This window comes from Heterocephalus glaber, unplaced genomic scaffold, assembly GCF_053883595.1.
Source record: "Heterocephalus glaber isolate CG9 unplaced genomic scaffold, H.glaber_assembly_v1.0 deba00001457, whole genome shotgun sequence".
In the NCBI taxonomy this organism is placed as follows: domain Eukaryota; kingdom Metazoa; phylum Chordata; class Mammalia; order Rodentia; family Bathyergidae; genus Heterocephalus; species Heterocephalus glaber.
Genome location: NW_028258305.1, coordinates 31,147,655 through 31,161,944, shown reverse-complemented (window position 1 = coordinate 31,161,944; position 14,290 = coordinate 31,147,655). Strand labels below are relative to the sequence as shown.

Genomic DNA, 14,290 nt, shown 5'->3' with positions numbered 1-14,290 from the left:
CCTTTTTCAATGCAATGCTTAAGTCTACATCCACATTCTGCCTTTAATAATCCTAACGTTTTATACTGTATACTGCATAAAAACTCAAGTATATTTCAAAAATCATATTTTGTAGCAACACCTACTACTTATGTATTTTTGAAAACATGACTATTACCTTAGATTAATACTCTCCTTCTTAAGACCTCTGCATTAAACTAAATTGTTTCCTCTGAAATTCTGTTCATCTGGGACAGTGACATTTGAATCTTAGTTCTTCACTATCAGGCAGAGTACTGAGAGGGAACATCATGTGTGCTCTCTACTCAGGCACTGAAAAGTATATCCAGTAATAAGATTAGACTGCCAGTCTGGCAATGCAATACAAATCTATGTTGAGCTTGATACATCTTCATCTTTGCACCAGTAGAATCTGAAATCTGATTGGCTAACAGCCAACAGACAATTTCTCACATATTTCCACTACAAACTAATCACACAAGTAGAGAAAACTTTTTTCTATGTTAAAATGAAAACTAAAATATGCCCTAAGTACCTTATCTCAATTTTTTTCTTAAACCACTGCTCCAAAAAGGCATTCATATAAAACAAGTTCAATTTGAGTTACATAATCAGAGACTCAAAGTATGATCAGCATAGGAGACTGAGATTATTAAATGAAATTAAAACTCATGATAGCAAGTAAATTTTCTTACATATTAAACTCTGAGTTCTGTACAAGTAGTTACGTTTAAAAGCGAGCAATTAACTCCATAATAGTTAATATTTTCATCAACTTAAAAAATGAGAAAACACCCCATTTAAGTGACCGTATATCCCTTTTTTTCCTGTACAAGGTGTTCTCATTCTTAAGTTATTTTAAAAACTTAGTATCTGAAAGATATTTATTAAGTTCTTTTTTGTGTGTAGCTGTGTTTGAACTAAAAACTACACACACACAGGAGGAAATGTCTATTTTAAAGTGGTCATCTGATGAAACCAAGAATTTATAAAAATGTGTATAACTAAAGACTTATTACTATCAGGGATGCTTAAAAAATTAGTTTCAGTATATATACCAGTCAACAATCTTGAATCTGAGTGATCATGACATGTGAAATGCCTGATAATTGGCATGTCAAACAAGAATTAGCTCAAGTCCACCACATTTACTGTACTACAAAGCAAAACCCATCATGAAGGTTCCGATGACATGTTTTAAATATTACTTTTACTAAAACTTCCCACTTTTTCCTTTTGGCTGAATTGCCATACTTGATCTCACCCCAGATTCTAATTGGGTAAGGAGTAAGAGTAAAAATGGCTTAGACCTCAGTGGGAGAACTTTGTGGAAACCTGCAGCAAATCCACAGGTATTCCCTGCCCTCTCATTAAAAGTTTAATCTCGAATAAGCAAAATCAAAATCGCTGAAAAAAAAAAAACCCCAAACAAACCACTGAATACAAAGTAAAAGCATTTGAAGAGTAATAACATTTTCTAGGGTCCAAAGTAGGGCATTTAAAAGTTTTTGTTTCATTTGTGGCTACACAGCTTATCAAGGCCATGTCCTACAAAGTAGTAGTTCGGGGTGTACTTATCTTTTCTAATCAAAGATGACACTGATGGTCTTATTTCCTGTGGGGATGGGTGTGGTTAAAAAGACAGTTACATCCATTGCATCAATCTGTGTGTGTAAAAGTCTGCCGGTCGCCTGTCGCTTGATTTATATTCATGCTTGCAGACGGCCAGGCCTATGCGTCTGGTTCCAAAGACTTGAAATAAAGTATCCAGCAGGCAGTGGAGCAGTATGTAGTTAGGTTTTTTTTGTTTTGTTTTGTTTTTTGCTCAAAGGAACAGTCGCACTCCTCAGTATTTCAACTTCCAAAAACAAAACAAAACAAAAAACCTCGCCGGGGCGAGAACTCTGAGCAACACGGCAACTTGTAGAACTCAAAGCAGTCAGGAAACCGGGGTGGGGGTCTGACATTCTCCAAGCACCATCTACTCACCCCTTTCCGACGGGTACAAAGCCAAGTGATGAAAAGAAGAAAAGGAACAGGCACATGCAAAACTCCGCACCCAGCGCGCAGCGGGTCTGCCGTCGGGAACTACGCTGGGGGAGCTGGGGCCGGGCGCGGTGGTTACTGCGGAGCGCGAATCCAAGCTGGACTCCGTGCAGACGCCGGAACTCAGCGCCCCCGCTCTCCCGGCCGCCCCAACTTCCCGCCTGGCCGCGGCCGCCGCCTAGCCCGCGCGCCCCAAGTCCCGCTTCCCTCGTCGCCGTCGCTGCCGCCGCCGCCGTCGCCGCGTGCGGGCGGCCGGGTGGGGGAGGGGCCGGCGGGCCGCGAGAACAAAGCGGTGGCGGTGGCGGCACGAACTTTTCCGGCTCTGCCCCGCGCCCCCTGAGGTGACTACTTACGGAGTCGGGCTGGGCAGTCCTGAGAGGCTCCGAGCCCGCTGGCGTCCGGGTCTCGGACAGGGCGCCGACGAGGCTTCACGCGCGTAGCAGGATCCCGCCCGCCGCCGCCGCCGGCGCCCCTTCCTCTCTCCCGCCCTCCCCGTCCCGTCCTGAGGCGGCAGGGCGGGGGGCCGGGGCGCGCGGGGCGGGGGCGCGCGGCCGGCGCGGGGCCTGCCGGGAGCTGTAGTTCCCCCGCGGGCCCCGGCCGGGTGGGGGCCGCGCGGCGAGGTCGGGCGTGCCTGGGGGGCGCGGCTCTGCACGCGACAGAGCGTGGACCCGCTTCCGCGCTTTACTCTAACCCCACTATATTCTACTGACACGCTTCTCTTTTGCTCTCCCTTCTGAGAGGCCAGAAGTGACAACTTGAACGCGGGACTTTGAGGGGTCCGGAGCGGAGAGCAGTGTGCACCCTGAGACACGGTCTCTGCCCCCCCCCCCGCCCTCCGGGTGGCCGCTTGGCACCGCGCCCGGGCGTTCCGCACCAGAACCGACACAGCCCGAACCCTTCACCGAGGGCACCGTGAACTGCAGTGGCTACTTTCACTGTTGTGCTTCCTCCAGGTCCATGAAGCCCTCGAGTGTGACCCCTAACCCCAGAGCGAAGTGTAGTGGGGAGGTGGTCTCCGAACCCAAGCTTCCACGTGCCCGAAACGAGGGTGGTAGTGTCAGGTGAGTAGGGCGGGTGGGAGTCGCTTAAGGGTCTCTAGAAGACATCGTGTGCTAAATTATAGATGTTTTATGTTAGAGAAAACGCTGTGCACCTGATAGCCGTTGTCACAGAAATAACATAGTTGTCCCGTGTCAACATTTCATCCCCAAAAGTACTTTAGTAAAATATTTTGAAACAGGCAATAGCCAGAGGTCAAGAGGATAGCTTTTGAGAATAGAAAGAAGATAAACCTAAGTGAGCCTCTACTTTTGAAGCCAAATCATCAATCTTAATGGATAGTCCTGGGTTTGAAATTAAGAAATGAGATTTTAAAACAAATTTTTTTTGTATGATGGGGATGGAGCCTATAGCCTTCCATATGCTAAGCACAGATTCTACCACTACCTAAATTCGTAGCCCCCAAGAAATGGGAATTTTAAAATAAGTTATATTAAACATGAGACAAGTAAAATGGTGTATAATCTTGATCTATTTCTATTCTCAGGAATTGAAAGCTGCTGACATCCTGTAATATGTATCTAATTCAAGCTGATTCTTTTAATTTAAGATTGAAAGTAGATTCACTCAAGATTACCTTGTTTTTTAAAGAGCTCCCTTGTCTAACTGTGCCTTTTTTCCCTTTCCACTTCCCAACACACATTTAGTCCAGCCCCAAATACCCTTTTAGCAACATTCTCAGCACCTCATTGGAGCAGTTTTCAGCCAGTGCCATCTCTCTATTGACTTCCATTTCCTGATGTGATTTTTAGAGATGGAGTTACTATGCCTAGAAAGATGTTTTCTAAGTGAATCAAACTGCTAATATACAGAAATGTGTGTATGTGCAAGAGTATGTATATTACATATTTATATTACATTTCATTCCCACTGTTCTGCTTCTCTTTTTAAAAATAAAATTGTCTTTTCCACTTTTTTGTCTTTCAACAACACATTTAAGCATGACTAGCTTTGTACCTGTAATTGTTGTGCTTGACATGGACTGTAATTTCTTCAAGATGTTTCATTCCTAGTCTAAGGGTAATTATAGAGATAAGATTGGGTTTAATAAATAATGTATTTTATCCCTAAGAAAAAATATGATCTGAATGCCCAAGATGGGAAGGATTTTTCTTCTTAGTGATATTTAATGAAAACAGGATCTTATAGTCTTTCTCTTTTCTGGTTGCAGTTTCAAATCTTCCTATCACACCTTTAATACCCCACTACATGTACTTAAAGACATATCATTCATACACGTTACCTAACAAAAGCAAGAGGATCAACCAACTTGAGGAAATGGTCATTATTTTAAAATTGCAACCGGATTTAATTTATAGGATGTGGTTACTGGGAAATTAGTGTGTGTTTGTATCTTTTTCCATGACTTTGTAAGCAGTTCAGAAAGCATTTGCATGTCAATATACATTTGGTAAAATAGAGGAGAAAAGTCTTTAGAATTTATTACTTTATCAGCAGAGGTACACGTAATAGACTTCAGTTTGGATTGCTGCACAAACTTTTTAGACTAACTTGAACTGCTGTACCCTAGGAACTGACTTATCTGATTTGGAGGCTGTCCATAATTGTTCTGCCCTCTGATAACCCTTGACAGACAATTCTCATGTCACTTACCACATTGTATTGTGGATTGAGTGTATCAGATCCTCCTGGTTCTCTATCTGTTCTTTCCCCTACTGAACTTGTGAAAGACCATGTTTATTTTCATTTACTCATCACTTAGCACAGTGGTCAGTAAATTTTGGTTTGATTAGTGAATTTTTCCAGTATGTCTTGGTTATCTTAGCCTAATAGTCCTAAAATATTACACAATAGACTGCATTTTTTTCCTGCTGCCTGCTAAGCAGGTCCAAATTCTGCTTGGATGTAAAGGCTATTCATAATTCCTGTGTTCGTCTGACATCAGCTCTCTGTCAGGCACATCCATTTATTTTTATATGTCTTTCTGTGTTTATTCTGTATATTCCTCCTTTCCATTATTCACGCTTCTATTTAGCTTACAAGGAGCTAGGCTCCCTCTCACAGCACAGAAATTGCACTAACCCAGAGGAGCCCATTAAGAAGGAAAGAGTTAGGATGGGACTTTGAAGACAGAATCCACCTAGACTCATGCTACTTAATCTCACTAAAAACTGATCTCTTTGTATATAAAATGAGGGGAAATAATTCTTTACCTCATAGGGTTCTAGTGAGAATTAAATGAAAAAATACATGTACTATACATGGAGTGTAATCTGCTTTGTGTGAGCATAGGAAAGTCAACCTCTGTATTCTTCAATCTCCTCATCATTGGTTAACCAGGATGATAGTTATCTCATGGGTTGTTAAAAGGATTAAATGAGACAATGCATAGAAGTAGTTTTTAAAATGTCTAGCATTCAGAGAATGCTCAATATTATCATAATTTGTTATATTAATATTATTCATGTTAAAGAATTAATACTTTTATATTTCTATCTCCTGTCCTTTGGCAACATAGAGAAAGAAAAGTTGTTAAGCTTGATTCTGTGGAAGGAAATTTAAAATAACAAAAAGATGAAAAGAAACAGGAATCTGAAGGACCATAGAATAAATTCCTTTCTATATCATCAAGGAAGATCCTACTGCCATTCTCAAGTGACCAGTACCAGTTTACAGTGTTCTACTGTAGCATAAAATCATTAAAGAGCTGTATGTTTGTTGGTTTTATTCTCAATATGATCAGTTAGAATAGAATGACCTGAGCAGTTTACTGTAATTGGTATTCTGATCATGCCACCTCAAATTTCAAAACCTCAAGTATCTCAAGAAAGAATTCTGATTGTCTAACCTTAGACTCTGTCAGTTCCTTTAATGATGATGGCTAACTTAGCTGAAGGCTAATTGACATTAATTTAGCTCACTTGTTTTCTTCCTAGATTCCCATGAGACTTTTCAGTCTTTTGATTTATTGACTTACTAAATAATTTTAAGACACATGTGTGCTTAAATCTAGTTTGTTAGCTAAGATAAGGAAAATCTATAATACAGAGAAAGAAGAAAAGAAGAAAAATAAGAGACAAAATAAAAGGCAAAATAGAAAATGTCAAAGAAGTGTATCTCATGTTTATGGTGCTGTTAATAAACACTACACTGCCAATCATATGAAATTATAGCTTATACAATTAGGTACAGTACATAATATTTGATATTGATAATAAGAGACCATGTTACTGGTTTATGTGTTTACTACACTATAGCTGTACTTTTTAATTACTTATTTATTTTATAGTGCTTGGGATTGAACCCAGGACCTTACACGTGCTAAGCATGCGCCTTACTACTCAGCTACACCCTTAGCTCCCATTATAATTTTTATTGTGCTTTTAGAGTGTACTTTTTCCATCAAAAAGTGTAATGTAAAATTATATACATGTTTTGCTGGCAGCAGCCTCACTCATACATCTTATGTTTACAGCATTTTTGATTACAAAATTTTCTCTCCTGCTTGATTTAATCTCCTGTAGTTTTGTTCATCTTGGCCCTAGGAGCAATAGACTATACCTAATATACACCATGTAGCCTAGGTGTGCAGCAGGTGATACCATCTAGGTTTGTGTAAGTACACAATGACATTCAAAGAATGACGAAATTGCCTAACAGTTCATTTCTGAGAACATATCCTGGTGACACACAACTATATTTATAGGCTAGAGTGCATGTGTGTGTGTGTGTGTGTGTGTGTGTGTGTGTGTGTATACTACAAAGTAATAGTATTCTATAACTAGCTATCTGATTTAATAAACACATGTAATTGTAGCACACAGAGATGTGTGCAACCAGACTATTGTTTACCCACTACACCATATATTCCTCATATTTTGAGTCTGAAAAATCCAGAATAATATATTTTACTGGATCCTATATCTATTGTTTACTCATTAATGGCATCCATTTCCTACCTAAGCCATTGCCCAATTTTCTGGTTGATGTTTATTTTCTCTAATCTGAAAGTGGTATTGAAAGGAGACCACTTTGCCTTTAGCGTGGAATGAAAACAGTTTTTATGTGACCACTCCCCTTTGCTTGTAACATTTCCTCCCTGTCCCCTTCCTAAAATTACTACTTTGCCTCTTCCTAATTTGTAATACAAATCTAACGCTAACCATTAGAAGGGTTTTCCTGAAGTACTAAACAAAGATATTATGAAGTATAATTAATCAGTTTCTTTTGCTTTGTCACAGATCTCTGAATTCAAACTGTAGTGTTCTGATAACAGTTACATGATTTATTGAAAGAGGACTATAAAACATCAAGCCTTGGCCAGTAACAGAAGGGGATTATTGTTATTAAAATTGCATGCTAAAATATAAGCTGCTTTTTTGGGGAAATTTAGGCACACTCTTGTTTGATGATAAGCTCTGTTGAAATGCTTTTACAAACATTAAAATTAAAGATAGTTTAGTTCATCTAATTTATTATAGCCTAAAAATGGAGTATATATAAACTGTAGTGCTGAAAGAATTTTTTATGACCAGTCTGTGCTGTCTTAGTACTACTGAAGCACTCAAAATACCTCGCTGATGTTTTCAGATATATAAATAAAACAACATAAATTCAGCCCAAATTTAAACCTAAATCTAAGATATATATATATACATACATACATACACACACACACACACACACACACACACACATATGAACATCTGTGGTTGAAAGGCAGAATCTGACTGACAGCATTATGTTGCAACTTTCTAGCTATTACCATTATTATTCATAGCTATCTGTGGCATAACCAACTTGGGGTTTTTTTGATGACTGTTGCTGTTTTCTGCAAATTTGTGTTATTTTATTTGTTAGTTTGTTTTTGGTGCTGGGGTTCCACTCCAGGGCTTTGTACATAGTAGGCAAGCACTCCACCACTGATATACAGCCCCAAGAACCTCCTATTTGTTTTCTTAATGTTTCAATTTTGGACCTAGTGGAAAGAGATTTTGGAGCCTTTCTTCCTCTTTCGTTTGAGACTGCTAGCCCTTATCTGCATTTTAAAAACAAGCATTTTTAGATATGACTTGAATATTACTCTTGGAATGATTTTTCTTTCATGAAAAATCAGAAAGGGGCTAATTAACAATCGCAATTAACACTGTTCCAAGATTATAAGATGGAGAGAAAGGGCTTTTTTTCTCCAGTTAAAACTGATTATATTTTTTGTAGCCTGATTCATAGAAAAACTTCATAATTTTTTTGTTTGTTTTTTTGAGACAGTGCCTCACGATGTAGTCTGGGCTGGCCTTGAACTCACTATATAGCCCAGGATGGCCTCGAACTTGTGGAGATCCTCCTGCCTCAGTCTCCTGAGTGCTGGGATTACAGGCATGTGCTACCACCCCCAGCCAAAACTTCATAATTTGATGCCATGAAAACAAAGATAAATAAGTATAACACCTTAGAATAGCCATAAGTGATCCTAAACCAAGAAGATAACTGAATGCCTCAGTCTTGATTTTAGATTATATGTTTATTTTGATATTGAAAAAATTATATTTTCATCTTCCAATAAATATGATAAATATCTAAAGGAGAGAAAGCAATGCCTTAGAGCCTACCAATTATGGATTATAAATGTGGCTAAAATAAACCTCTCCTCTTTTAAGTTGTGAGAATCAGATATTGTGATTCAGTGACAAAAAGTGAGTAAGACAGAGCTAAAAAAATAAAACATATTTATGAGTTACCCAGCCTTATGTTTTTTGTTACAGCAACAGAAAATGGCCTAAAACAGCAGTAGAATAAAATACACTGCCTGCAGCTTAATCAGCTTTTTGTGGTGCTGGATATACTAATATGCTGATTGTGTGTGTGTGTGTGTATGTGTGTGTGTGTAGTGCTGAAGGTTGAACCTAGGGTCTTCATACTGAAGTATATCCCCAACCCATTTTTGTATATTTAATTTTGAGACAGGATCTTGCTAAGACAGTAAGTTGTCCAGGTGGGACTCAATCTTGTAATCCTTCTGCCTCAGCTTCTCAGATGCTGGGATTACAGACATGCGCCACCAAACCTGGTTAAGATACTTTATAGATTATATAATTTGCAGTTATATATCAACTTATAAAATTAGAGAAGGTCTTTGAAAGTGTATCACCAATGCAGCTAACATCCCTGATCATATTTCCAATTTATACCATAAAATTTATCTAAATAACTCTGAATGGAAACAAGTTCTTTAACAGCCTGTATATCTTTCATGGATTATTGTTAACATATCGCAGAAATTAGGTCTTTGCCACCCTATCTGGTCTCACAAGATGCAAAAAAAAATATTGGCATCAATGGGATTATTTGAATACAAAGCCTATGCATGCATCTATAAATATATATGTCTATTATATGTGTGAACACTTCCCATAACAACCAATTGATTGTAATTGATTGTTTACATTTTTATAGTCAGTTTTGGTGTTGTATAGTTCAGAGTTGTCTATTCTGTGAGATGTAAAGAGTAAAATTTTCTTTGGTTTTCTTTGTCTTTGATTCTGTCTACTCTCATTTCCTTAAGTGCATAGAAATTCCTTACTACAGTTTCATTTCCTTGTACCTTGAACATGTTTAGTTTTAAGAGCCCTCAGAGGGAAATATTGACTTTAAGAAAAAACCATGACAAAATTAGTAAAGGGGTAGGGTCGGGGACTTAGCTCAGTGGCGCTGTGCCTGCCTCACAAGCTCAAGGTCCTCAGTTTGATCCCCAGTACCAAAAAAAAAAAAAAATTAGTAAAGGGGTGAAAGAAATGTTGTTGGGTGCAAGATTAGTGTTGCATTTTCTTAGTGTAACTTTTAGCTCACTTTCTTAAATTTTTCAAATGGGAACTGTTCTCCCCTTCTTTGAGAGGAGAGTTTGTTATTATTAAGACCTTGGAAGAGAAAAGGCCAGAAAACCAGAAGACAAAGGAACTCTTTTTCCCTAACTTTTATTGCTACCTTAACCCGACTTCTGATCTTATGAAAGAAGTTGGGAAGATTTACAGGAAATCTGGATTCCTGAAATTTCTAAGGAACTGCAAAAATCTAACTCTGGACTGTAGACACAAATATTTTAATTTTCACTCCATTACTGAAAGCAGTGGAAAACAGATTTGGGCAGGGATGTAATGTGAGCCTCTTTAATTCTCTAGGACTAATGAAGGAATAAATGGCAGGGCGCCTCAGTCTGAGGCTTGTGCAGGGCCAAAAAAGTAAGGGCCAAGTGGGGAGATCTGAATACAAGCTGCCTACTTCCTAATTTGTGTAAGGCTGGCCCACTTTCTCAATCTTACTTTTACCCTGACAAAATAACTACTATGCAACGTGATTACTAAGTTATTATTAACCCGATTATATGATGTTTACTAATGCATTTCTTAAGTCATGGCTTAATGCAGTGATTACTCGGCCCTCACTACACATTGGAATCACCTGGGGAGCATCTGCGCAATCTGAGGTCCAGACCACAGCCAGACATCACTATTTTGTAAAAAGCTTCCTAGACAATTCTAAAGTGTAGCTATAGTTAGAACCATTGGTGTAATGTATAATAATCTCTCCCGGGTAAAATAATTTTCAGATGTTTTGGTTTCAGGATCCCTTACATTAATAACACTTATTGAAGACCACAAATAGCTTCTATTAATGTGGATTATGTCTGTCAATCATTATTCTATTGAAAATTAAAACAAGGTCTTTGTAAATATTTAATTATGGGTTTATTTTAAAATAAAAGCATTACATTATATAGCACATTTTCATGAAAAAATCCACACTTACTAAAACAAGAAAAAACAGTAAGAACAATGGCATTGTTGAATATTTAAAAAAAATATCTTTAATATCTGTTCTTAGAAGACAACTGGATTCTCATTTATTTACACATTCAGTCTGTTATGTTATTTTGGTGGAAGTATGTTGAAAAAAATTTGGCCTTACACAAACATGTAGTAGATGTATTACCCTTTCTAGATAATTGTTGAGAATATTTGTTACTAACTATAAATGGTTATTAAATACAAATGGTATTGTCATAAAAATCCATTGCAATTTAGAATATCAAACCATATGAGTAAACTTTTTTACTCCATTATACTATATCCTGGACTCTCTTATACCCTGAATAGATCTTTGTGCTTTTTTAATATGGTGAATTGAGAATTTGGAAAATACTGACTCACCAAGTTATTCAGATATTCTGAATTTTGAACATTTCCTTATATATTATCATCACATTTGTTAAACCATTGATTTCATTAGAAAAGTTGTTACATATCAGGAAACTATTAAGCTTATGATATCAGATGCAAGTTTTCCAAATCCAATTTTCCCTTGAAAGATCAATTCTATCATTGGCAACAAATGGTATCAGTTATTTTCCTTGAAGGTATAGGCACAGTTTATTCATTTTCAAACAAATGTCTGTCAAATATACATGTCTGAGTAATCATAATTACTCAGTCATTGTAGTTTCAATTGAAAATGGAATTTCATGAAAAAAAGCAAATAGTTCAGCATGCATCTCAAACAATGGTGTAAGTGCTTTCCATGACACAATTATCCTTCAGTACACAACAGAAGTGATTTATTTATACTTCCCATTTTGTCATACATAATATAAAAAGCAGCATACTTTCCACTTATGCTTCCAGAGTGAAGATGAGACTAGATTTATCATCCCACCTTGATAAAAAACATATCACACACCATATTAAAATATTGGAAAACAAACATCATAGAAGAGTGATGACAAAAGGGAAAAATGAAATGAGCTTCATACTTTCTCTAGCTTACTGACTTGAGTTTCCAGGAAGCAGTGCAGATGGGAGTGAGTGGGGTGAGAGATTCAAATATAGTCCAGTGATTTCCATGAGTTGAAAGACAAGAGTTGAGAACATAGGAAGGTCAGGTGGATAGATTTTGCAGAAGAAAGTCTAGAAGACAGAGCTTCATGAAGGAGAGCTTCAGAGATAACACCAAGATCTCTCCACAAGTCTTCTGCTGAGGACTGACCAATACATGTGAAGCCACTACTCAAGGTGGGGAAAGAACTACCAAAAAGGAGTAGGAATAATGAGTCTTGGAGCACAGAAAGGACCAGTAATATTTTGTGTTTTGTGTTTCCACCAGTTGGAGTGGAGAGACCTTAAAATACAAGGGACAAATAATAGACTACTCAGGAGAATATTGGCTCAATAGTAGATCAAATTAACCTGGATAATAGGATACTCTGCTATAGCCTAGAAAAAGTCAAAAGCCAGTTTCCAAAGAATCAAACTATTATTAATCCCATTGTGTCCCAGAAAAAAGATCAAGATTATTTACAGGAATACACAAACACAAAAATGCTCAACAACCAAAAAAAAAAAAAAATCTACAATGCCTGGTTCAATTAAAAAAATTGCCAGATATGAAAAGAAATAGACACATACAACCCATAATGAGGAGGGAAAAAACAATTAGCTCAAAAAGACACAAATCATACAGATGATAAAGGAGCAGATAAGGATTAATAGTTGCTATAACTGTATTCCATATATTTAAGAAGGTAGAGGCTTAAGATGATTATACAAAGAGATATGTAATAACAAAAGATCTAAATCAAGCATGCAAAGATGGAGAAAAAAAATCTATGAGTTAAAAAGAACATTATTTAGAACTCATAGCAGATCAAGTTCTCCAAAGAAAAGTTTAGTGAACTTGAAGACAGAAATAAAACACAAATGAAATATGAGAAAATGAAATATATGGAAACAAAGTCTTTGTAAATAGGGAGGGATGGAGGGATTGAAGGGAGGGCAGGGGAATGGGAAAAAAATAAGAACCAAGAGAGGTTGTGTAAAGGTGCAAATTTCCAATGATGAATGTCATTCTATTGTATACCTAAAATGTACTAATAAAATTAAATAAACAAAACACAAATGAAAGAAACAAAAAAGAAAATATAAAAACAGCAGTGACCTCTGGGAAAATGTCAAACAGCTTAGGTTATTTGAATCTCCAAATAAATGTGGACTGGAGTGGAAGAAGAGTAGGGAGAGAATAAAAATATCTGAAGAAATAATGGCTAAATTTTTTCTAAATTGATGAAAACTTAAAGCCCACTAATTCAAGAAACTCAGTAAATCCCAAGCACAAGAACATAAAGAAAATTCCATTTAAGTATATCACAATAAAATTTCTTAAAAACTGAAATTAAAGGGAAAAATCTTAATAGCAGATTGAGAAAAAAGACACATTACATTCAGAGGAACAAAGACAAGAATGACAGCAGACTTCTCACCAAAAACAAAGCAAGCAAGACACTGGAAATGCACCTTGAAAGTATGGCCAAAAATGAATCTGTCAACATACTATTCTGTACTTAGAGGAAATAACTGGCAAAATGTAGAGGGAAAATAAAGAATTTTTTCAGCATACAGAAGCAGAACCATACTCACACTGTAATAAATAGTAAAGAATACAGTTTAGGCACAAAGAAAATAATACATGATTGATACATATATCTACACAAAGGAAAGTAGATTACCAGAAATTTACCCACTAGTGTGGGTAAACTAAAACTATATTTTAAAAAACTAATTTTAACAATCTGAGAGATAATTGTTTAATGCAAAGACAATAGATTGTGTGATGTATAACATATCTAGAAGTAAACTATACAAGGGATTGAGGCAGGATGATTGAAAGATTAAGGCCCGCCTGGACTACATAGGAAGATCAGGCCTCAAAAAACTATTCTACATTTTTAAAAAAGTAAACCAAATAGCATAAAGACCAAGAAAGGAGAAATAGAAGTATACTATTATAAGGATCCTAAGACAGACAATGATATCTTAAAAAAAATTTATACTACAAATCCTAGTGCAGATACTGAAACACCTTCCCCTTCAAAAAAAAAGCACGAGATACAGCTAAAAATCTGATAAAGGAAATGAAATGGGATACAGACACAAAAAAGACAAATCATCAGAAAAGGAGGTAAAAATGACCAAAGACAGATGGAACATGTACAAAACAAATATAGTGATACACTTAATTTGTTAACAGCAATAATCTAATTAAGTAATTAAACATTTCATTTAAAAGCCAGAGATTGTACAATTGGATAAAAAAAATAAGATTTAGTCATATGCTGCTAATATAAGCCTGTTTAAAATATAAATAAGAATATAATTTGAAGGTAAAAGGATAGAAAAAC

The 14,290-nt window shown here is 36.8% G+C and overlaps 1 protein-coding gene and 1 long non-coding RNA gene across 7 annotated transcripts in view; one reads left to right on the top strand and one right to left on the bottom strand.

The window, feature by feature from the left end:
* The window catches only part of Prkd3 (protein kinase D3), a 76,863-nt gene extending 74,309 nt beyond the window's left edge, over positions 1-2,554 (bottom strand). For 5 of the 6 annotated variants that reach the window (XM_013070180.3, XM_004839299.4, XM_087216133.1 and 2 more), the window contains exon 1: positions 2,400-2,554. The gene's annotated coding sequence lies outside the window, so the exon portion shown is untranslated. Of the gene's footprint in view, positions 1-1,989; positions 2,243-2,399 lie in introns of those variants that run through there. The other variant, XM_021253727.2, reaches the window with a different exon arrangement.
* Positions 2,555-2,657: 103 nt separating this feature from the next.
* On the top strand, positions 2,658-4,019 carry LOC147827021 (uncharacterized). The gene is made up of 2 exons (XR_015453197.1): positions 2,658-3,107; positions 3,593-4,019. It is a non-coding gene; the product is annotated as an uncharacterized LOC147827021 (long non-coding RNA).
* Positions 4,020-14,290: the final 10,271 nt, after the last annotated feature.